We start from the raw sequence: 23,348 nt of genomic DNA on the forward strand, positions 1-23,348 counted from the left end.
AGTAATAGGAAATCGAGTAGAGAACCAGAATGGAGAAAATGTACACATCAAAGATTTACTAGAAATTTAATCTCCCTCTTGCAGACGAAGGCAATATCTATTTCCATAGCAACCAAATAATTTGCCCCCCAATCCTTAGCACAGTTGCAAGCCAGTGACCCACTCAAAAGGTCAGCGCCCTGCTCAAACATGGCCAGCATCTAATTGTGCCCGTTTACATGCACTTCCCTGGACCACAGGAGCGCCATGAACCCGTCCTCATGTACCAGGCTGCTGACACGCTCACCAGACTTCTTCGGGGTCTCCAAATCCGGGGCTTTGACCTATACTTTTTCCAATTCTGGGTCCTGTGCTTAATCTTCCAATTATAAAATTTCAAGTCTGTTCTGTTTTGCTTTGTTGTCCATGACATAATCAGTTAAATGGGTCAGTGGTTTCCCATAAAGCAGAGGTTCATTAACTTGGGGACTGCTTGTCACGGAATTGTGAAATATACCTATGACAGACTGCTAATGCAAGACACCACCCCTAATAGGAACATAAGTTACCATTATAAGGTGTACAATACAGTGCTTTGAAGTATATGCCCAGAGTTACGCAATTATTCCCGCAAAGATTTATGGCCTCAGAAAACTTATAGTTCATTTCAATTCTATAGGGGTTCCAAGAGTCATTCATATATATATTTATATATTATACATATATTTATTTATGTGTGTGAGTATGACTTAGCAGTAATGACCATCCAGGTACTTTTGCCATTTTTTAATTGAGTTCATATTTTAATATTTATTTTAACATTTCTTTCCATCTGTTTTTAAGATATATAAAGTTCAATTGTTTTCTCCCGTTCTTTGTCTTGTGTTACATTCTCTTGATGTTATCATTTGCTATATACTTTAAACTTTTTTTGGTAACTTCCAATATGTCCCCACTATCTAATTTTAGACTATTTAATTATTTTTAAACGTCATTTTTCCAACCCCTCCCATAGCTCTGGCCAAACACTCATCTATTCCTATTTATCAATTTGGCAATTCTTGACACTTCTTATGCAGTAAAACCTCTGAAAGCTGGAATCGGGTGGCGAAGGAAACTAAGACATTTTGCACTCGCGAAGCACAAGAAGGATTAGGACTGCACCCTGCTAGACGTGGAAACTTTCCAAACCTGGAAAAGAAGGGAGTCAAATGCTTGTGACTTTCCCAAATTTCGCTGTGTGAAATCATACATTATGTGACCTACTGTCTCTGGCTAATTTCAACATAATATGCTCAAAGTTGGTGCATAATGTACCATGTACCAGGATGAAATATTAGTATTTCATTCTTTTTGTCACTGAGTAATAGTCTATTCAATATTGGCATACTACCTCTAATTTAGTGTTTCATCTGCTGATGACTGTGTTGCTTCCACATTTGGGCTATGATAATGTTGCTATGAACATTCTTGCATGTGCTTTCGTGCAGGCATATGTTTTTATTTCTCTTGGGTACACTATCTATAAAGTAATTACTAGTTCATTTCGTAACTCTATGTAGAACATTTTGAGGAACGCCAAAGTGTCTTTTGAAAGTGGCTGCACCATTTTAAACTCACAGCAGAGACGTATAAAGTGACCGATCGATTTCTCTGCATCCTTGGCAACCTGTGTTATGCTCAGGTTTTTGTTTTCTTGTTCAACTGTCCTCTCAAAACGTCAAACTCGCTGCCTTGAATCTATTCGAAACATTGTTGCCCCAAAGGATAAAATAGAACTTCCCTGTGGGATTCTGAGGCTGGAACTCTATGGGAATAGAAGTCCTCGGCTTTTTCCCTGTAGTTTGGCTGATGGTTTTGAACTCTTGAGCTTATGGTTCACAGCCTAGTGTTTAACTAATGACACTACCAAGGTTCCTCGAAGGAAGGATGGTGACTTTGTAAAATTGTAGACATGGTGGAAGTTAAGCATTTTCTTTCCCTCAATGTGAATTTAGTGATAGGTGATAACGTTCACATTGCTCTCTCATTAGTGGCAAAGGAAGGTGTACACGCTCTGCTTCGGAACACAATATATTAATGACATTGAAGGCTGTGTGCCTTGCGCATGTTCCACAACATTGTGCAAGCTTAGCTGGAATCCCTGGGTGCTGACTGAAGGGAGAACGGAAGTAACGTCTTCTCCGGGTTTTAAAACCCCGAAGGGTTTTTCAGAAGTCGTTCATGAAATAAACTGCTTCTGAGAAGATGGCTATGATTGCAGCCCCAGCTTTTGTGAGAGAGGGACCTGCTGAAAACAGTCTGACACACACAAAAAATAAATCAGTTTTCACTTCAGTGATCAAGTGCCAAAGGTAGTATTCTCTGATAGTAAGGAGTGGGCACTCCTATGATCAAAGTGTATGAAAAAAAGAGCTGTAGTGTGTCACTATGGAAACCAAAGCCTCTCTCTCTCTGTATATATATATATATATATATATATATATATATATATATGCACATACACATACACATGCATATACATATACACACATATACATATATGATATTTGCTACATCTAATGTATATGTGTGTGTATATATATGTGTGTGTATGTATATATATATATATATATATGATCTAGCTGACAGTATCGTGGAAACCTGTGCTTACTTTACAAACAGATCAGTGACGAAGGACCACTGTTGGGGGAGCCCTGTGTCCTTCCACCTTAGTTTCCTTACTTTGTAGCTTTCCCTTGAAGTACTGAAGCATACGCTAAAATTTTCTTGATCAGTATTGAAATATGAACTGTTTTCGAGCCTCTTTCTAAACAAGTGTTTTGTGAAGACCTAGTGGCGGTATTATCAAATCGCGGGTCTGAAGAAATCAATGCCTATGGGTTAAATGGACAGACTCCACTATGGGCATTTAGTCAGAGATCTTGTCTCTTTCTCCTTTGGATTTTGTTTCCTGTAAGTGAGCTCCTATTGGAGGAGAATCAACGTTGAACCTGAATGCAGTGAGTTTTGTGCTGTTTGGTTTTTGTTTTCCCTGAAAAAAATTGCCAAACTATTCTGACGTTTCTAATAGAGGCTGAGATCACCTCTTACTAGAGTACGTGTGCCATTCCCTAGCCTCCATGCTAAAGAGTGGCAGTTCAAATTCACCCAGGAATCCCTCAGAAGTAATGTCTGGCAATCTGCTTTCCAAAATTAACACCTTTGAAGCGCCACTGTTGTTAGTTGTCTCATCTCCCTGCTTCTAAGGAGCTTCTGGCTGTACTTCTTCCAAGAAGAGATTTGTTTGTTCCTCTGGCATTCCAATATACTTTCAATTTTCTTCACCAGCAACATCATTCAAAAGGATCAATTCTTCTTTGATTTTCCTTATTCCATGTCCGACTTTCACACATAAGAAGAGATTGATAATACCATGCCTCTAGCAGGCGCACCTTAGTTCTCAACGGAACACCCTTGTTCTTCAATACTTTCAAGAGGTCGTGTGTGGCCAATTTTACTCCTACTTCTACTTTTAATAGCACATTGCTCCTAGAGTAGTCTCATTATCTTTGCTTAGAAAATAGGTGCTACACTAAGATTCACAGAAGTATTTTGACATCCAGAGTCTAGTTGAAAAATCTCGAGAAAAATGTTACAGCTGAAATATAAGATGAAATAATTGCAGCTATTAAAAACTCAGGAAATTAAAATGGTCATCACCCTTACCTCTTGAAAGAAGCCACAGTATCACTTGCTGTGTCATACCTTGTCATGTGTTTTCCCTTATGTTTCCAGAGAACTTTACAACATGACAAATGGACTCTCACGCAAACTCTGGGTGTTAGTTGATGATACTAATGATACGGTTCTGTTTCATTTTAGTCAAATGTGTAATGTTCTTAAAATTCTCTGCGAATGGGAGTGAGAGAGAAGAGGTAGGGCTAACTTGGATAAAGATAGAATGCATATGACCACTTAGAATCTGACATTGAAAAGCATAGCGCTTGAGATGGGAATCCTCGAAGACAAAGTTTCATTATTTCAAACTCTTTTTAGACACAAATTTCTCATAATGTCTCCTCAGAGAATTCATATAATCTCTTCTTAGTAATGGAATAACCTTGCATGTATTGGTTTTACTTTCAGTACCTCAGCACACATGGAGGGCACAGCAGCGGATTCTTTCTGATTTGTTGCCAGTTGTCAACAAATCATACTTTAGTACATCTCAGCAAAGTCCTGGAAGAGATTGGCTTGACCTCAGACCCAATGGACCAGGAGTATAAAAACAGAGATATAATATCACTAGTGAACAATTTTAATCAAAGCTTTTTAAAAAAATTATATATATCAACTATAAAATTGGTCACAGTTAGAGAATGCAAGACTCACCTCTTTTCCCTTGTCACTCAGTATTTTTTAGTATTCGTATCTTTGATACTAATCTATTGTTTTTCCTTTAATTGCCCCCATATATCTTCTTTTGATAAATGAGCATTTCCACACACTAAATGCAACTTGTAAATAATTTGGAGTTGGCAAGCCCTCGTATGCAATAAGAGATTGCATATTGTTCCCATTAGGCACACCAAACATGCTACTCAATGTGTAAACGTGTCTCAACTCACAATGACAGCTGATGCATGATTTACCATATTGGCTGCTCAAGGCATTTGTACTGATTCAATATTCATATTTATTTATGCCAAAATTTGTTGTAAGCAAAGCCATTTAGATGATGTATCAGAAGGCTACTGACAACGAGATTTTAAAGGCTGCTCACTTGTATTTCCAGCAACAAAAGAGAAATCCACATAAATATGCCAGAGTCCTATGGAAATAAAGTAGCTCCTTCAAGCCGGTGGCATCCCCCTCTGTGTCCCGTGCTGTGTCTGTTATCCCCCACCCAGCTGAAAGAGCTGCCAAGGAGATGGTTCAAACCATTTTTCACCAGCAAAAAGACGATTTCTCCATTAAGAAAAAGTCCTTTAGAGGGGAAAAAAAAAAGTTTAATTCCCTCAAGTCTGAGCTGAACTCCAAGTGCTTGCTGCGCTGGTATCCAGGACCAGCTGTGTGATCCCCCTGGTGAGCAGCGACGCCGGAAGAGCCGTGGCCCAGGCAAGTCCATGTGCTATTTTGCTTGCACGGCCAGCTGCAAATCACCCGTGGAGGGAAACACTTGTTAAAAGCTTAATGGCCAGGGGAAACCATGCAAATTTCCAAAAGGAAAACAGGACCCCGTTTCTGGAATTGTCTCATAAATTGCACTCACACCCTGACTGGCCACACAGGGAGAAAGTTCGGTTTATTGCTTAGCAGTAAACCGAATCTTCTCAGAGCAAGGAAAACACACAACGCTGATCCATATTTTCCTAGCATGTTTATCTCTGATCAGGGATTAGTGCAATGTGGAACATAATACTGGAAGGGGAAGGCAGACCGAAAACATTCTATTTCCATGGTGGACTAAATTTGCAAACACACACGTGTGTATTTATAAATAGAGAAGTACATGTATATTACGTTGATTTCGAATTGGTTTTCCCATTGACTTTAAGAAAGTCACCCAGCACGTTAAAGGAAAGATGGAGACTGAAGCAAATAGTTTTTTTTTTTAATATCTCATGAGTGAAGGAAGCAAAAAATAATTTTAAAAGGAAAAGATGGAGAGAGAAATAATGAAACGAGGGGGGAAAAATAAACAACTTTGGATGAAGTTTCAGATTTTCCTGTTTTCACTCCAACACATCTCGAAGGTCCTTTTGTTCCGCTGTAAAGTCAAGTCAGTCAGGCCCAAGGCGGCCCGAGGGCCACAGCAGGAAAGGTTTTCTGGTCGGGCGCCTTCTCCGGAGTTACTGCTTTGTGAGCGCATCGTTGCAGCCGCTGGACCACGGCCTCTCTCTGAGGCTCTCCCCCTTTGTCATTTGCTCCTTGCTCTCCCAGGCCTGGCGTCCTTTGCCAGAGTCCAGTCCCGTCTGATAAAATGTCCACAGCGAGAGGACGTCTCACCGGGCTGGTTTGTAAGCAGCGTCCTGGCTGTACTGATTCCAAGACAGATGTGCACGTTTTCTCGCACTCCGTGGCTTATCCAGTGTCTTTCGTCAACAGCATCGTTCAAACGCATGAAATCCTCTGTCTTCCTGGTTCATTGTCCAGCGTTCGCTGGGATATGAGGTGATTGGAAATATTATGGCTTAGATCAGGGAACATTGTCATCCTCACAGTGTTTTTTAGCATTAAATTTTTTTCTCTACTTTATTGTTTTCATCACCTACCTTTTTGAACTAGTTGGGATTTAAGGCATATATCATCGTATCATTCCATATTTCAATCACATCAAGTGGAATTGTACGGTCATCACCACAATCAGTTTCCCAATCTTTTTCTATGTGGACTCCTTGACATTGTCTCCCTTTTACACCCACCCCGCCACTGTAACACCTCCCCACCCACTTAGTCTACTTGCTGTTCCTATAGGTTCATCAATCCTGGATTTCATATACCAAAAAATGGAAAAGCATATTATGACAAAGCTCCAAGAGAGTGACCTCCATTGATAAAACAACTCTGAGGTACACTCTAATGTAAACAAACAAAAACGGAACCAAACAATACAACCCCCAAATAGAGAAAATTTTGGAAACCAGATCGGTCCATCCTGCTTCTTGGAGGTATCTACTGACAGAGTTTTAACATTTCAGGTCAGATTTATACCTTTGATCTTCTCGACTCCTCTCTCCCAAACACTCTGTTCAGTGACCACCTTCCTCCCATCCCTCAATTTTAGACAGGGGAGTTCTCTGGAAGCCTATTTCCTAGGTGGCTCCACCAAAGAAGCTTGGGCTCCCGCTGTCATCCATCGCCTTCTGCTACTGGTCAGTCCTTGGTCTTTGGCAGCAGTTTTGCCAAATGTAATACATTGCTTGACTTCTTGACTGCTGCTCCCATGGGTCCTGATTGCAGATCCAAGTAAAGTAAAATCCTTGCCAAGTCAATTCACTTCTCTATTGATCATGATATTGCTTATTGGTCTAGGGAGGTTACATGCTTTCTTTATGCTGAGGTCCAATTCAAGCTGGAGGCTGTGCAGTCTTTGATCTTCATCAATAAGTGCTCAAATCCTCTTCATTTTGAGTAAGCAACAATTCACCCCTAATGACTTAAGAAAATCGGGAACCAATCAGATGGCAAAGTTAATGTTTTCCTTTAGAATTCTGTTGTTACTGAGAAAATAAGCATGTAGTATTTTTAACCCAAAGCTTACTGGGGATACACACTTCATGGAGCTGTTAAACATATGAAAATGTCTCATATGTTTATTTCCATGATAGGTTTAACATTAGAATGTCAATAGTTAGTCTGAATAAAATCAACTTAATAAATACTCAGAAATATTCATAGTCAACCACCTCCTCACTTTTGGAGATGATGTCTCTAGAAATTATCTCACATGTGTGGAATATGCCTTACAAAGAAAAAGCTGGTTTTACAAGGAAAATATCAGCTTTTCCTCTTTATTTCTAATTTATCTCTTGGAAATTTTCAGCTGCTACATTTTAATGGCAATTAATTTCATTATCACTATTATTTCTTTTTAAAATGTTTGCCTTGAAATGTACAAGTTTGACCACTGTTTAATATCCAAAAGCAACTGTCTTGATAAACAAACAAATGAACAACACTTATTTACATACAACCCTTTTTCACAGCTATACTCTGATGACCTTGGGCACCATTCGGCATGCCTGATTGGAATAATTTATCTATTATCTTTTTAGAATATTCTGAATGAAGTAAAGAATAAGAACTCCCTGAAACTATAACTATTACTTTGTGAGTTAGGCACATAGAGGTGTAATGTCCGCTGATACATAGCAAGCTGTCCTGCATTTAATGCCTATTCTGAAAAACTACCTTTTCTTAAAGATAGCATTTATTTTACAGCCCGCTAGAATGATCCGATAATATTCCATGTAAATAGGTGTTTCCATAATCAAATAACAATAATAATTTCTGTCATCCTCCAAATCCAATGTCCAAAGAGTTGAGAAACTAACTAAACAGTACATGATGCTACCAGACTTGTCTTTGCTTGTTATTTTTTAATAATTTGGTTATCTTTGACTTGGCTGCCAAAATGTTCTAATCATTTAAAGATCCTACAGTTATCAATGAAGCTTTCTGAGCAGTCGTCTCAACTGGTAAGAGGCACGGATAGGGTGGTGTGAGGGGAGGGCAGGAAAGGGAGTCTCTAAGCCTTCATGAACTGAAATTCATTAAGTTGATTATTACCTCAGCCATCTTAACAACTCGGATGGATCACCAGGGTGTAATTTTATTGGGGCCCATCATTAACTCAAAGAGACTAAAATTTTATAATAAAAAATCTGTTCAATTTAGTCACTTGAGTGTAAAAATGTGCCAGTCAATCTATTTGGTCTGACTGATTTATTTTAGTCCAAAGAGCTGGCGCGGTTTTATGTGTGGCTTTACCCCCCATCATGAAATAGGTCTGATTGGGGGTAAATAATAATAATAATCCTATACTTCACTGCTGAATAATTACAGTTGCAAGAAGAGGTATTGGTGAGCTCTTCAGGTAGCCGAATACAATTTCCATCGTGTAAATAATGCAGTACCTATTTTCCGGTAGCCTCATGGTGTAGTTTCTGATTCTCACAACTGCTGTATGACAGGTCTGTGTTCTCCTGGCCAGGTTGTGCTACATTTCGCAGCTTGTCAAATGTCCTCGCGCCTTTTTTATCATATTGCATTGCTCGTGTTAGCCACTGCGCCTGCTCACGCAGACATACTCATTCTACCTTCAGTGTAACACTGAAATGGATTTGCTAGGCGTTTCTTTGCTTCACATTTCAGAGCTTCCCATTGAATTTCCCGTGTCAGGAGCTCAGCACTGTCTTTCTCCTTTCAGCCTCAGAAATCTGAATACTCTTCGGGCTTTTTGAATATTTAAATGGCCTTGTGACTGATGTCAATGCATTTCATTCTGTACGACTTTGTTCAATGCAAGTTTGTATTGTGCTCTGAGCGCAGTCTCTGCTTAGTTTCATGTTAGATTCTTCTGTTTTAAAATAATTGAAGCTCACTGGTTTTTGGCCCGAGTTGATGGGACAAGGAAACCTGTTGGCACAGTGTTGAAGTGCTCAGCTGCGAACTGAAAGCCCCTCAGTTTGAATTCAGGCATCAAGACCTGGTGATCCGCTCTTTGAAAACTTACAGCCTAGGAAACGCAATCGAACAATTCTACCCCGTCACGTCATGTTACTGTAAGTCAGCATCCACTCAACAGCAGGTCACACTAACTATTGGAAGAAGATGTTTTTTTAAGACAAAATTTCTAATTTTTATTTCCAGCAGGGGGAAATTATATATATATATATATATATATATATATATATATATATATATATATATATATATATATATATATATATATATATATATATATATATATATAAATTCAGGAGAAAGATGAGTGTGTCTTAGGTGAAGAGAAAGTTCTGCTCTGTCCTCAATCTATTCAATGGGAGTAAGATGAAATTATATATATTATATAAATATACATTTAAATGCTGACCAGCAGCCCCCGCAGATGGGTTGCCGAGAATATTAACTCTTTATGGGAGTATCAAACCCAGTCTTTCTCCCCTGGAGTTGCTGGTGGTTTCAACCTGCCTGCCAGGCGGTTCACAGACCCACAAATAACTAACCACTACTCCACCAGGGCCACTATTTTTACTTCTCAGATCTAATATTTAAATCTGCTATATGATGTGTTTTAAGTAAATTGTTTATTTTCTGTAGGGGGGCTACACCAGGACAAAGCGAGGCACTGATGGGCCTTCCACAAATGGGAACACAGCCTTTCTTTCCCGACCTGCAAACGTGAATGTGAGCTGGTTCAGGGGGCGTTGAAGTTAGATCCAGAGTTTACACATTCTGGAAGAATCAGAAGCTCAGCTGTTGAGTGACTACTGGTAAAGCACCTTCCCTGCAGTACATAGTTTGAACTGGTCACATTTTGGAGACTTTGGGAAGCGTAGGTGAAAGTTCAAACTTCTTTACTAAAGTGCAGTCATTGTTCACTAAAATAGCCACGAGGATTCATTCAGTCAACCTAATATCCACTCGTCAGGGAGGAGAGCAAGCTAAGGAGGTATTATATCTTCTTCTAGCAAAACATGTGAAGTGCAGCATTCCAATCTAAAAGGTAGAATTGTTCCTTGGAGTAAAATAATTAATGAGGTGGACAAAAAGAAAGCTGTGACGAGAGCGACCTCTAGTGGAAACGAATGCAAGTGTCTTGGAAAGAGGTTTTATTGTTTCGCTGGGTGAGAAGAAACAGAACTTGGCACGGCTGTTTGAGGCATCATCTTGCTCCAGACATGCCATTTGTCCAGGCAAATCGCCCTTTTCAGGGAGTCAGGGAAGTGCTGGCCGGGAACTTAATTTCCTAGACATTATCATTTGAAAATTAAGTTGCAGGTACCTACCAGACAGGAAGACTGGTGAAAGACGGAAACCAGAATTGGGAGTCATTGCATTTTCTAGAAATGACATCCTTTTGGTTTGCTTGTTAAGTGATACTTTATTTGATGGTAATTCATGGCATAAAATTATCAAAGCGTTTTAGTGTTGTGTGTATTAGAATTAGAGGACGTTTTTCAATTATTCTTACATCTTCATACTTAATAATAAAGCATATTAAAATATTAACTCATGTTATTTTTTAAAAACAATTTATTAGTGGCTCATACAACTCTTATCACAGTCCATACAACTCATGTTATTTTTAAGGAGAAATAAAAGCAGAGTAGAGCAAAGTAGAGCAAAACCTAGTACAGGTTATTAAAAAACAGTGAACACTGGATAACAGAATATTTCATTTTTCAACTATTTTTTGCTCCTGAGATTTTTTTCTCTATAATTGTTGAATTCACCTTCAGGCATATATATTAAATTTAACTCTGTTATGATTTTTCTACTCTAAACAGGGTGAATGGTAAATTCACTGGTGTCATTCTGGTTAGATAGATCTAACACATTGGTACAAAATCTCAAGCGATGCATTTGTGTTTATCAAGCAGGCAGTGAAAAGATTTCTCATTTCCATTCGGACATTTACTTTAGTAGAGAGAGATCTGACTTAAAGTCACCTAACTTAAGAGAGGGCTACAGGCATACGAAAGAGAGGAGAAGAGTCAATAATCCAAATATGCTGCGCTAATTCAGCCAGTGAAATGTGGTCACAAGTATTAATGAAAATATCAGAGCTGTGGGACCCCATCGCTTACAATATCAAGTTTTGAAATTCTGTTCTATAATAATATTGACAAATGTCACCTATCCACAGATATTTAAATTTTTTTCCACAATAGGGATTTGTTTGGGTTAGTATTCAGCTGTAGCACCAAATTTAAGAAAGGAGCATTTTTGTAAGGCAATGTAGTAGTTATATAATCGTTTGTCAATTTGAGGAGTAAGGGTGTGGGAGTGGAGTCTAGCCTGTCAATCAGATCATAGCCAATGAGGCTGCTGTGTGGGTGTGGCCTTCCCCTGAGGATTCTGGGAACCCCTGGATTTCTTCCTTAGAGGCAGGATACACTCTGACACTATCTATCTATCTATCTATCTATCTATATATATATATATATATTCCACAAGTCCGATTACATATATATATTATTGGCTCACTCCCTTAGAGACTCTCTACTGACTAGGCTCACTCCAGAAACCATATGAAGTTCCCCTGAGGCAGCCAGAATTTTGGAGCTGAAGAAACCACAAAGTGACCCCTGACAGTGCTGAGATGCTTACATGCCACTAGATCCACATAACTTCCAACCCACTGGCCCATGATCTTCTTGCATGTGTTTTGTGAGTCTGAAGAGGACTTTGTAGATTGGTATCAGACATACGGCTATTATCGAACTTGTGGACTTGATCTGGTCTACGCTAGGGTGTTTCCTCAATATTCAATTTCTCTTGTATAAAAACCTCTTTCTTACACACATATGAATCTCTCTGGATTTGTTTCTCTAGTCTACCCAGACTAACACAGGCAGTTCTTATTTTCAATATCTTACTCATTTATAGAAATTCTCCTTATCACCTTAAAAAAAAACTCTTTTCAATTTCTCCCAGGACCATGAAATTTTAGAGCCTGTTTGTAGGACAGGTTATTCAACTCCTTTAAAATCCTTATATTAATATATCCCAGTCAATGCTAAAGCAGTTCTATCTTCCCATTGTCAAAAGTCTGGGCATCCATAAAACAAGTCATTCATAATTCTGTCCATGAATCTCTTCCAATTTGGACTGGTGGCTGGCAGTCACTTAAATGAGAATTGGTCGTGGACTTGTGTGTGTGTGTGTGTGTGTGTGTGTAAGGGACTGGCACACACATTTCATTTCCCTGGCTTTGTTTCTAATTGCATAGAGTGGACTGCCTTCAGAGAAAGAAATGTAGCTTCAAAGTTTGGAGGTTGCATGTGAATTTACAAATTTATCTTCAAAACTAATATTGTAATCATTCTCCTGTTCTATACTCCAAGAAATCTCCCCAAGAGAGAAAAATCATATTCACTGGTCTTGTTCTTTCTTTTTAACTGACAGCTCATCACGTTCCAGAATTATGATATAGTCCTAAAATATAGCTCTGTATACCAAATAATGCGATTATTTTGCCAGCTATATGAACAGTGCCTGCCAGCATGTGCGCCTGTTGAGTGTTTCCCTTCGTCACTCCCACCCACTCGTGTTCCGTTGACAAAATTGTGTTTTGTGAGCTCCAGGAGATGGAAAGGAACGAAGGTGGAGACGGTTTTAAGTTTGCCTTAATTTTACGTGGGAAGAGAAGAATCAGATTGGGCCTGACCCAGGCATTACAATGTGCACAGATGATAGCAAAAGGAATAAGTTTGCAGTGTAATTTCATTCTTTTTATGTATGCAGAGACTGCTGCAATAATTCTGTAACTATGACTATTTATTCGCCTACTACTGACATTTTTGCTTCTTCTTGTGCATAAATGATGAGTGTAAAGAAAGGGAGGAGAGGAAGGGAAAAGAGGAGAATAATGACAAAAGAAATAGAGGAAGAGAGGAGGGAGAGGTGAGGAAGGAGGAGACGGGGAAGGGGAGGGAGAGAAAGTAGAGGTGAAGGTGGGGGAGGAGGAAGAAGAAGAGGTGGCGGAGAAGAAGACCAAGGAGAAACTCCAAAGCCGAACCTCGTGTTATACAGCCCATTTTGAGCTTGGGTGACCCTGAAGGATGGGACCGGCCAAGCCCAGAAGGTTTCAAAGGCTGTACGTGTTGAGAAAGCAAACGGTGACACTTTCCTCCTGCAGAGAGGCTCCTGGGCTTAAACCATTGGTCGGCAGGGACCTTAGCACCGTTCCACGAGGGCTAGTCCGCACTAAATGTGTGTATTCCTTTTACGTTTGCATTGTAGTTAGGGATTGTTTTCATAGGTGTTTCTGACAGCCCGCAAGAAGATGGCTCAGCATTTATCACGTCCCCCACCGTTCAGTTTCATACTCCTTCTTAGCCTCTTGTGACAGAAAGCACCGTGTAGGACTAAGATGTGCTATATAAAAATGCACTCGAGCAAAACCAATAAACAAGAAAGTAATAGTACTCAACCGGCCTGAGTTCTCCTCTCTTTGACTCTGGCTTGTAATCTGCTCTGTCAGTCCTCTCATCCTTGGAGGTAGCTGCCTATGGCTTCCGGGTGGGGCTGCTCTGTCTACAAAGGGAAATACCCTCATTAGCCCTACACACACCATGAAGAAAAGGAAAAATGCTCCGAAGAAATATAAAGACAAAGGTGTACCTGATGGTAAAAATGTTCACTGTGGAAAACGATCTATAGGCTTCCTCTAGCTAAAAGATGGGCCCATAGACTGCATGTCTCCCTACTTTAGATCCTGCGCGCTGGCTTTGGTGCCTAAGTCCAGTCACAGTAAATTTTATTTCACATAGGAGAGCCTGACTCTGAATTGCAGACAGGCCCAAGCAGAGCCTTGAATGGATGTGTGCATTTTCTTCCCTATGCCAGTAAAGCGTCTGTGGCCAATTAGTGTTCAACACCACCTTCTAACAGATCAGTGGTTTTATGCCCCAGGTGCAGCTGCCCGGAGGAGGGATCGGGTTTCTCACTACCCCGTTTTAGGCTTTTCATCCTCAGAGAATTCCAGAGCTAAGAAGGAGCTATGCGGTCATCTGATTCATTTATAGAAGGAATTATTTAAGCACCTACTATATAAGTAGAGCTTCCTCTGGTTCATCAACAAGACTGTTTCTGGTAGGAAACATCATGGAAATATAAGTTATTAGAACAGACATCTTAATTGAATCAAGATTTTTTCACTACAGTTGAACCTTAGGCTAACTTTCTCTTGTTTGAGAAATATCAAAGGTCAGTCTGGATTCTATAGAGAGCCATTGTTCCTATACCAAATGCAGGAAGATGGGAAAGGGGTTGTTCCATAGATCTTTACAGAGCATCTGTACACTCCAGACAGACTTTCCTCACTGTTATCTAAGAGATCTAGCTCAACTCTAAAATCTTGACTTTAATCTTCCTTATCTTGAAGATCATGGAAATTTAACAATAGCATATGTGACGATGAACTTGAATAGGTGTTTGCATGTTGTTCTTCTAAAAACAGTTGGATTGGCATAGACATCACATATCTTGTGATTTAATCTTTCAGTTGTATTAAGAAGACTGGTGTGCTCATCACCATAGCCAATATCAGAACATTTTTGTCTCACACACTTGTTGTTAGCAACCCATCCACCCTCATCCTCCTCTGCCGAGCCCCTCACCAGTTACCATTTGTCCTGATGGACCTTTCCCAGATTTCACATACAGAAAATCATATGTGCATATTTTCTTACCAACAAGAGAATGATAGAGAAAATTTCAGAGAGATGGTTTATATAAGACTGTTGAGGGCATAAAAGAACAATTGCATATTGCTTTTTGTGTATTGTCCATATACCCATCTCCTCCTTATTTTCTGAGAGCCACTCACTTTAATCTTTACCCCAGACCCAAGCCTATACCCCAAACCCAAGCCATCAAGTCAAACTCAGTTCATACTGACCCTCCATGGGTTTTGAGGCTTTAATTCTTTATGAAAGCAAATGACCTCATCCTTCTTCTTGGAAAATCTGCTGGGTTTGAGCCACTGGATAGTAGTCCAACATTTACCCAGCAGCACCTGCTGTTCCAAGTGTATTTACTCATGTTACATTAATTGAGCACCTGTGTATTTTCAGCATAATGTGAAGTGTTCACAATCATGAATTCAGCAGGGTTTTAGACCCAAAAGAATTTATAGTCTACTGGAAATAATAATAATAAAATCATCATGCAATTTTAAGAACTATAAAGTTTGCAAGTCATATTTGCTTCCATAATCTTGAAACATTAGAAACTGAGTTAGTTTATTGTGCCAACCTGACCGATGAATACATGTGGGGTTATTTGAAGGGCAGAGAGATAAATGGCTCAGTGAGCCTCTCCTTTCTAGTTCTCGGGTCTCTTGCTTTCTCATGGTCGGGCCAGGGTGCAGCTGCCTTAGCCAGTTCCCTGCTTCAGCTGGCAAGGCTCACTTCCTGCAAGACATTCCCGAGGAGCCCTGGGTGCTGAAGCAGCCATGTGGAGACCCTTGCCAGTGCTGAAATGCTCACACCTTCACTGACTCAGCTTTCCTCCTGCAGCCAGCATCTTTACAGGTGTTTAGTGAGATGGAAGAGGACTTTGTGGATTGTTGTCTGACATATGGGTTAATGTTGGATTTGTGGGTTGGGCAGCACTGAGTTGGGATGTTTTCTTGATGTGCTCTTACCTTTTATAAAAAACTCTCTTATACATGAGTTTCTGTGGACTTGTTTCTCTAAAGCACCCAGACTAACACAGAAACCATGTCAGTTGGATATTATGATCCCCATTGTACTGATGAGGAAAGTGAGCTTCACAGATGTTAATTATATTATTTTAGGTTACTGAACTAATCAAGACAGGGCATAGATTCAAGGCTTCTTACACTAAATCCTATAGGAATGCTTACTAAATACAACCATTGATCCAGCAATAAAAGCATGTATTGTTGGATTATTAGTACTATTAGATTATTGGATGTATTACTTCTCCTTCAGATAAAATGAAAATATGTTTAAAGTATCTTCCTAGACATCTGTCTCAAATTCATTCCATAAGTAAACTGCATGGAAACAAAACTAAAACTCCTGGTCTAACCAGATGAATTGTGAACATAAAATCTTTCAAACTAAATCAAAATATCTACCTACCCTGAAAAATTTTGTACCACAAATCGGATTCAGTCCATTTCAACAGCCAAAAAAGCCCTGCCTTTCTACATAGGGCATCACATGCAATAGAAGGATACGTTAGTACTTGCCCTCGTGGTTCCGGTTCAAAACGTTACTGTGCCAGAAGTTGTTTCCTCCGTTACGGGTCCAGGAAAATCTGATTCTCGTTAGTTTCACTTCCTATACACTGGGAAGGTAAGGGATGCAGCTTTGATTCATCCCAGGCTACACACTGTGCTCTGCCTGCCACGTTGGATTTGTATTAAAAAGAGAAGGAAAAAATAAGAATATGGTACCCAGGAGCTTCTGTGTCACGGAGTCGTGTATCCAATCAGACTGTGTGATGGGCCCGCTAACCTAAATAAACAATAGACCAAACCAGATGAAAATTGCATGAGGAAGTATGAAGAGAGGGAATCATTTTAACTAAGTGTTAAACAGCCTAACGTTTAACTAAGTGTTAAACAGATCTTGTTGGACAGCTGATGCAGAGAGCTTTGTGGGTCTTGCCTCCACATTGGGTATGTCTTCATCACAAGCATTGATTGATGCACCATAACTTGGATTATCTCTTGCCCATCTTGGAATCATAAAAAGCAGATCATTTAACATTTTGAATGCATTTTATTTCTTCCTATTCATTGACTCCCCCACCCCAATAAAACATCATTTATCCCATTTCTTCCCCTTTCCCTATTTCCATTCCTACCTTCCTTCCTCATTCTTCCCAACCCAGTCCTTGGGTAAGTGCTGCCTTTCTGTTTGATCTTAAATGGTTAATTATTCTAAAGTGTGTGTGTGTGTGTGTGCGTGTGTCTTTTCTGACCTAGTGCTGTTGTTTCTCTTATATGCCTGTGTATTGTTTGGCAAAAAATAAGCCATAGAGTTCTATTCAATTCCATACCCAAAGGGTTACTAAAATCCATAGTCTTGGGGGTTACAGTTGTCTGTATTCAGCCAGTAAGCTTGGTCTCTTTTGTGATCTTGAGTTTTGTTCTACAATTTTCTCCCTCTCTATCCAGCACCTTCTAATGTATACCCTTTCAAAGTAGTTCATAGTCATAGCTCAGGGTTGTGAAGACTGATGTTCATTGTGATCCATTCGTCCAGTGAACTACGTGTTTCCACACATTTTTAATTTTCCTCCCTCTTCTTTTCTCTGGACAGAGAGATGCCAATCATTGCACCTTCAATGGCTGCTAATGAGTATTTAAGATACTAATTTGTTGTCATCAAATGAATGTAGCACATTGTCTTTATGGGCCATGTTGTACTAACTGACCTTGGTGCCACCCACGATTAGGATATTGATCTTCCAGGCCCAATAACTCAGTCCCTGAAGGTGTTTGATGGTGTCTAAGAACTTTGCACAATACTTACCTGGCAGGGGAGATACCATGATCACGAAGGTGGTTTTCCCAGGGCGAGGCTCACCCATTGCACTCCGGGTGTGCTGACCCCTGCGATTTCCCCAAATGTGGGAAACTCGACTGCATAATTTGTGGTAGTGGGGGACTGTGTTCGCGCTATCCCCTGAAAAAAAAAAAGAACTTTGCACAAATGTCCCCTCTATGTTTCACTCAGTCCATGGATATGTATGCAGTCACCACCCTCGATCAAACTTCTCTGTATTTATGGGTCCACACCTACTTCCACATCCATCCTACTTGGGCATTGATCCATGCATCCACTTGTGGATCATCATTGTCGTAGGGTTGTATCTGTAACAGTGTTTCCCTCTGTTACTTTTAATTCTGGCACTCCTTCCATCATTTTATGCCAGCCTCCCTTTTGGAAACACTGTGCCAGGGGGTATTCAAATATCCCAGATTGAAGACCAATAAGTTAGAGATCAGAACTTAGGTGTAACTGATTGTTACATACCCTGTTTATTCAGTCACTTGTTAATTTATTTATTCCACAATATTTTATTGACTTTTCCATAGAATTTGGAGATGATGATGGAACCCATGAGTTAATAATGCCCAAAAGATACATGCAATTACCTATTGAAATAAAAACACCATATCAATTAACATTGAAGATGAGAGTCAAAATATAGAAAAAGGATTCACAAGAATAAAATGCACTAGAAGGAGGCATTTCGTGGCTCAGGGTTATCCCCAGTGTATCTGGGAGAAATAGGCACCATGATGGCATAGTGAGTTAAGAATTGGTATCCACCATCCCCTCACTGTGGGAGAAAGATGAAGCAGTTGGCTTCCGTAAAGATTGACAACCTCAGAAAACTCTACGGAGCAGCCCTGCTCTATTCTGCTGTGATGTTATAAGTTGGAATGGACTCTTTGACCATACATCTGGTGTGGTCCCTAGTGAAGTGGCTGGTACGTGGAAGATAATACTGGTTTGATTAAGAATGAATGAATGAGTAAGTGAAATGAACTTTGAAAAACTCAAAAAATCCAGGAAGAGTCCATTTTGTGGGCCCCAATGAATGAATAAATGTTAGGCAACTATGAATGAGATAAAGGCTTGGCATTCTAGAAAAGCTCAGTGGTCTCAGTAGAGTTGTCCCATGAGACATGGCTTTCCTCAGGCAAATTCCTAATCATTTCATAAGACGAACTGAGTTGGAAAGGGAAACCAGTTGACGATGGGACACGTATGGCACACCTCAGTTTTGACCAGAGCCTGGCTCACACAATCCAGTCCTCTTAGTCTCAGTGTAAAGTTTGGTTCTATTGGACTCTAGTGCACTCTGGGATTTCTACTTACATACTGAAATCATCATCTATAGCAGTGTCCCTCATAAGACAACCCACTGTCATACTGTAAACACAATAGTGCATTTACGGTGCTGAAAAAATAAGCAGGAAGGAAATATACTTCCTCCTTGCTTTAGTAGTCAAACATATTTTATCGTTAACTAAACTTAGCACACATGCGGTTTCCAGAAATGTTTGTAAAGGAAATTTCTACTCTAAGTCAATTGGCTCTAATGAATGCAACCATTCACAGAAAGAACCTGGAGACTCTTTGAAAAATGTATTATTTCCTGCTTCAAGGATGTACTAAAACTTTCTACCAAAAAAATACTTTAATAGAATTCTAGTTCTAGGTCACTAAAATTATATGCTGATGGCTCCCTTTCAAGCTGTCAGAATGCAGATAAATTACTTAAATCTGAAAACTTAGGTTCAAGCTTTCTGTGATTTTAAATTTCAAACCTAACAGACTCAGACCCATGGAGTCAGCCTGATTTTTATTGAACAACCACCAGAAAGAGAAGAAACGAGAAGAAAATGGAAGGAATCAAATCTATGTAGAAGACGTGGTGGAGAAAAAGGCTCGGACACCAAACAAAAACAAAACATGGGAAACAGAGCAGCCTGGAGCTTCCTGTTTGGCAGGAGGTCGTTTTGACCCTCACAGGCTTACCAGAAGGCCAGCTCTGACTGGCCTCTATTTGAGGAGATTATTATGTATGCTACAAACCTGTAACATTTAATCATATTCTAAGTAGAGTCCTAAGAAGCTCAGATTTCAACATTCTAGTTCTTTCCTCAAATCATTATCTGCCTTTTAATTTCCCAGAAAACACACAGCTCAAAACATGGTTCATGTTAAGACAAACAATAGTTGATTTGTAGTTAAGGGAAAGCAGTATAGAATTAAATTTAACTAGTCCATTATTACTTAAATACTTCTTTTGAAAAATCAGCTTTATTTATTTACCACCCCGAACCCCACCCCCCGACACACACACCCCACACACAGTCCAACAGCTGTCTTGAGAAATCAAGCATAACTTATCTACAGTCTGTCCTCCAGGTGATCCAAAGAGCAAAATTCCATTTCAATATCTCCACGAAGTGATCAGCTACTTTTCATTGTACTCTTTCCCTCCAATGTTCGCTAAGGATATTTAAAATAACCCTGAGCTACTTCGGCAGCTATGTATCGATGCATTGGATGCCTTTTGTTAGCTGTAATTTTCAGTCATTTCAGTATATGGAGCCCGATCTTCAAGTCTGTCAGTCCCATTTGGCATTACAAATCATTCGCAGTTTTATAACTGTCATTTCCAAGGACATGTGGAAAAGATGGATTTATGAACGGTTACCATGCACTCTAAGCGGGGCCGAGAGTTAGCATGACTTTGTAAAGGTTCTTACAAATTGAGCAGGAGCCATCTCGGGCAATAAGGTGTTTGGTGCTCTTGTCAAGTATGTTTATTTAAATATTAAGGGACGGATAGGACCTTTGGCCTTAAAGATCTTGTTACATGGCAATGGCCCAGTCTATTAGCTGTCAGTGGAGTACTGTGGCCTGCCTCTCTCAAGACCCCTATTTGTGGACAGTGTTATAATAACCCTTCCATTAGGCATCCTCAAGGCAAATAACCTTTGCTTTAGCAGGGTCCGTTTAAAATTCCTCAGAGTAACATTAAGACTATCTGGTTTGTGTCAGGCCAAGATCAACTACTCTATGCATTAGTTCAATTCTGTAAATTTTAAGTAGCCACAGCTATTTAAGAATTATTTTATATCTGCCTGGAGGTTAGTATTAGATGCGTAGAATGTACAAATAGCTCCATCTTCCTCTTTGATTTCTTAATCCGGCTCTTTAAAGATCAATCCAATGGGCCTGAGAATCTTTTTTTTTTTTTCAGCATAACTCTTTTTCAACTGTATCTATATCTTTTGTTAATAGAAACTTCCCAGGGTTGCTGCAGTTACATGGCATAGACCGAATTGGGAGATAGCAAATCCTCACACAGTACACAGTGAACAATCGGACAAGATGACATTGAGTCAGAAGCAGGCATGCCTCTCTATGTGTGTCCCGGGGGTCAAGTTTACAAGGCCAGAGGCATTTCTTTCTCTCTACATTTCACTCTGATTTTGTCAGCATTGTACATTATTTTTTCCACCAAGTTAGTAATTCTGTTGATGCTAAGATGAAACATGAGTGTTTTAGCCACAAAAGATTAAGGCAGCTATTTTCTCTAACAACTATCTTGAATAGTCTTGGACTTGGTAGGAGTCGAGGTGGAGGTGGGGACTCTCAGGTTAATAACACTTTGACTCAGAGAAAAATTAAGGTCAAGATCCATCAGAAGCCTTTGTAAAATTACAGTTAGGATCCCGAGTCATAAAATCAATCACTAATGATCACATTCATATTTTATAGATTTTGATCATGAACTAAGTTGAGCCTTTGCTCGGAATCTAACTTTTATATTTGGGAGGTAATGGCTTCTCTTCTAAAATGTAACAATTCAAATGAGGAAGAAAAGCCATTCTTGCCATTAATAAGTGCAACTATTATTGTTTCACTTTCTTAACTAGCAATGGGTGGATTAGTTTAATTGAGAAATGTTATTTTTTAAACTTATGAAAAAGTCATCATATGTATAGAGCATCTACCATGTGTTCATGGCATTGACATAAATAAGTATCTATTCATCTGTAGAATTCCAGTGAATTTTAAAATTTAAAAAGAAAACAATTTTAAGAAAATAAAAGCTCCGTTTAAAGCCTAGCTTTAGTTTACGAAGCACCCAAACTCCAAAACGTCGACAATTATCGACTGAGTTACGCTCTGCCCCACATCAGGTTACATGCTATAAGAGAGAACAAAAGTGAAATGACATCATGTGCTAAAACTCTCATACTCATGAACAACACTTAGCTTCTGATTTACAGTGAAATCCCGTCTCCTTTGCTCATTCCCTCTGTCTCTGACATTGCATGTGAGACCATAGGGCAATACACGCCCTTCGACAGAATATAGGATGTAATTTAGAGGGTTCTATTGATGCCATAAATCACAAGTAGTTCTGCTGAAGCAATTTATGAACAGCAGTAAAACACTGAGACTGGATTGTATCGTTAGAATTATGTATCACATGCAGGTATTGTTATTTGTAATAGAATATAAAGTATTATCAAACACTTACGGAGGTGCCATTTTTCTTGATATTTAGCAATGTCATTTACTCCCAAGCAAGAAGGTATGCTTTGGGATAAAAAATAAGTATGGGATTATGAAACATCTGTCATTCTGAAGAAGGGACTTGTGTGCTCTGAAGACAGACCATAATAGTTAGACCATATTCTGACAGGTCATACATAGCCTAAGTTCTGAATGCACTCCAGACCATCTACATGGAGCTATGAGTCAGGTGGACAATGTTTATTAGCATACAATTAAAGAGACGTGACATCACAAGGACTGTGACAATACAATGCTCTAAAAGCCAGTTGAAAAGTATAGAACAACAATCAACCTCTTGGTGCCATCTGCAAGAAAATATGCAACTGTAATGGACTTATTTTTGCATTGAACTGACTAGTTTTTATGGACATCCATTCTGAAGCTCTAAAACAATCTCGATTTACAAGCTTCTGTGTGTGAGGAAAGACAAAATGACAAGGACAATCCTGCAAGTATGCTGGGCACATCTGTGGTGACAAAGAGGAATTCCAGTCTTCTGCCCCTTTTAGCTGCATCCTTCTGTTATCAGGCGCACATTGGTCCATGGAACTCAGCCAGATGGCTTGGCTTGTTGCCACCACCATCCTCCCATCTGCTATCTTTGATATTTTGTATCCTCAAAAGAAACTAAATAACATAGAGTGAGATATCACAAATAAATTCAAAACATCCTAGGTGGGCTTTGGGGATATTCAGATTAGTATCCCCTAAAGAGGTCAATTGCAAGGCAAATTCTAAAACTGATCTTTGAGTACTGCCTGCCCTTTTCTCCTAGACATTGGGCAGCAATGGCCGCCTACCCAGGCAGGCATCTAGTTTCCCTGGCACCCAGCAGGGCGCTCACTCCAGAGTCATCCATTTGGATGATCACCTGTCACAATGGCTTCCCATAACTTCAGGCATGCTGCTGCCACAGTTTTCTTCCTACAAACCCATATCGATTCCAGCCTCCTTCCTTCAAGACTAGGGCAGTAATGCATAGCCCACTAAGCTGTGCTCATAGGCAAAGAGAGAGAATATAATGTGTAGCTTCTTTTACGGTGGCTTTCTGAAAATAGGTCT

General features: G+C 39.6%; 1 non-coding gene across 1 annotated transcript; it reads left to right on the forward strand.

The window, feature by feature from the left end:
- Positions 1-17,697: 17,697 nt before the first annotated feature.
- LOC142457439 (U1 spliceosomal RNA) lies at positions 17,698-17,861 on the forward strand. The gene has a single exon (XR_012786185.1). It is a non-coding gene; the product is annotated as a U1 spliceosomal RNA (small nuclear RNA).
- Positions 17,862-23,348: the final 5,487 nt, after the last annotated feature.

The sequence above is a fragment of the Tenrec ecaudatus genome, chromosome 9 (genome assembly GCF_050624435.1).
Source record: "Tenrec ecaudatus isolate mTenEca1 chromosome 9, mTenEca1.hap1, whole genome shotgun sequence".
NCBI lineage: Eukaryota > Metazoa > Chordata > Mammalia > Afrosoricida > Tenrecidae > Tenrec > Tenrec ecaudatus.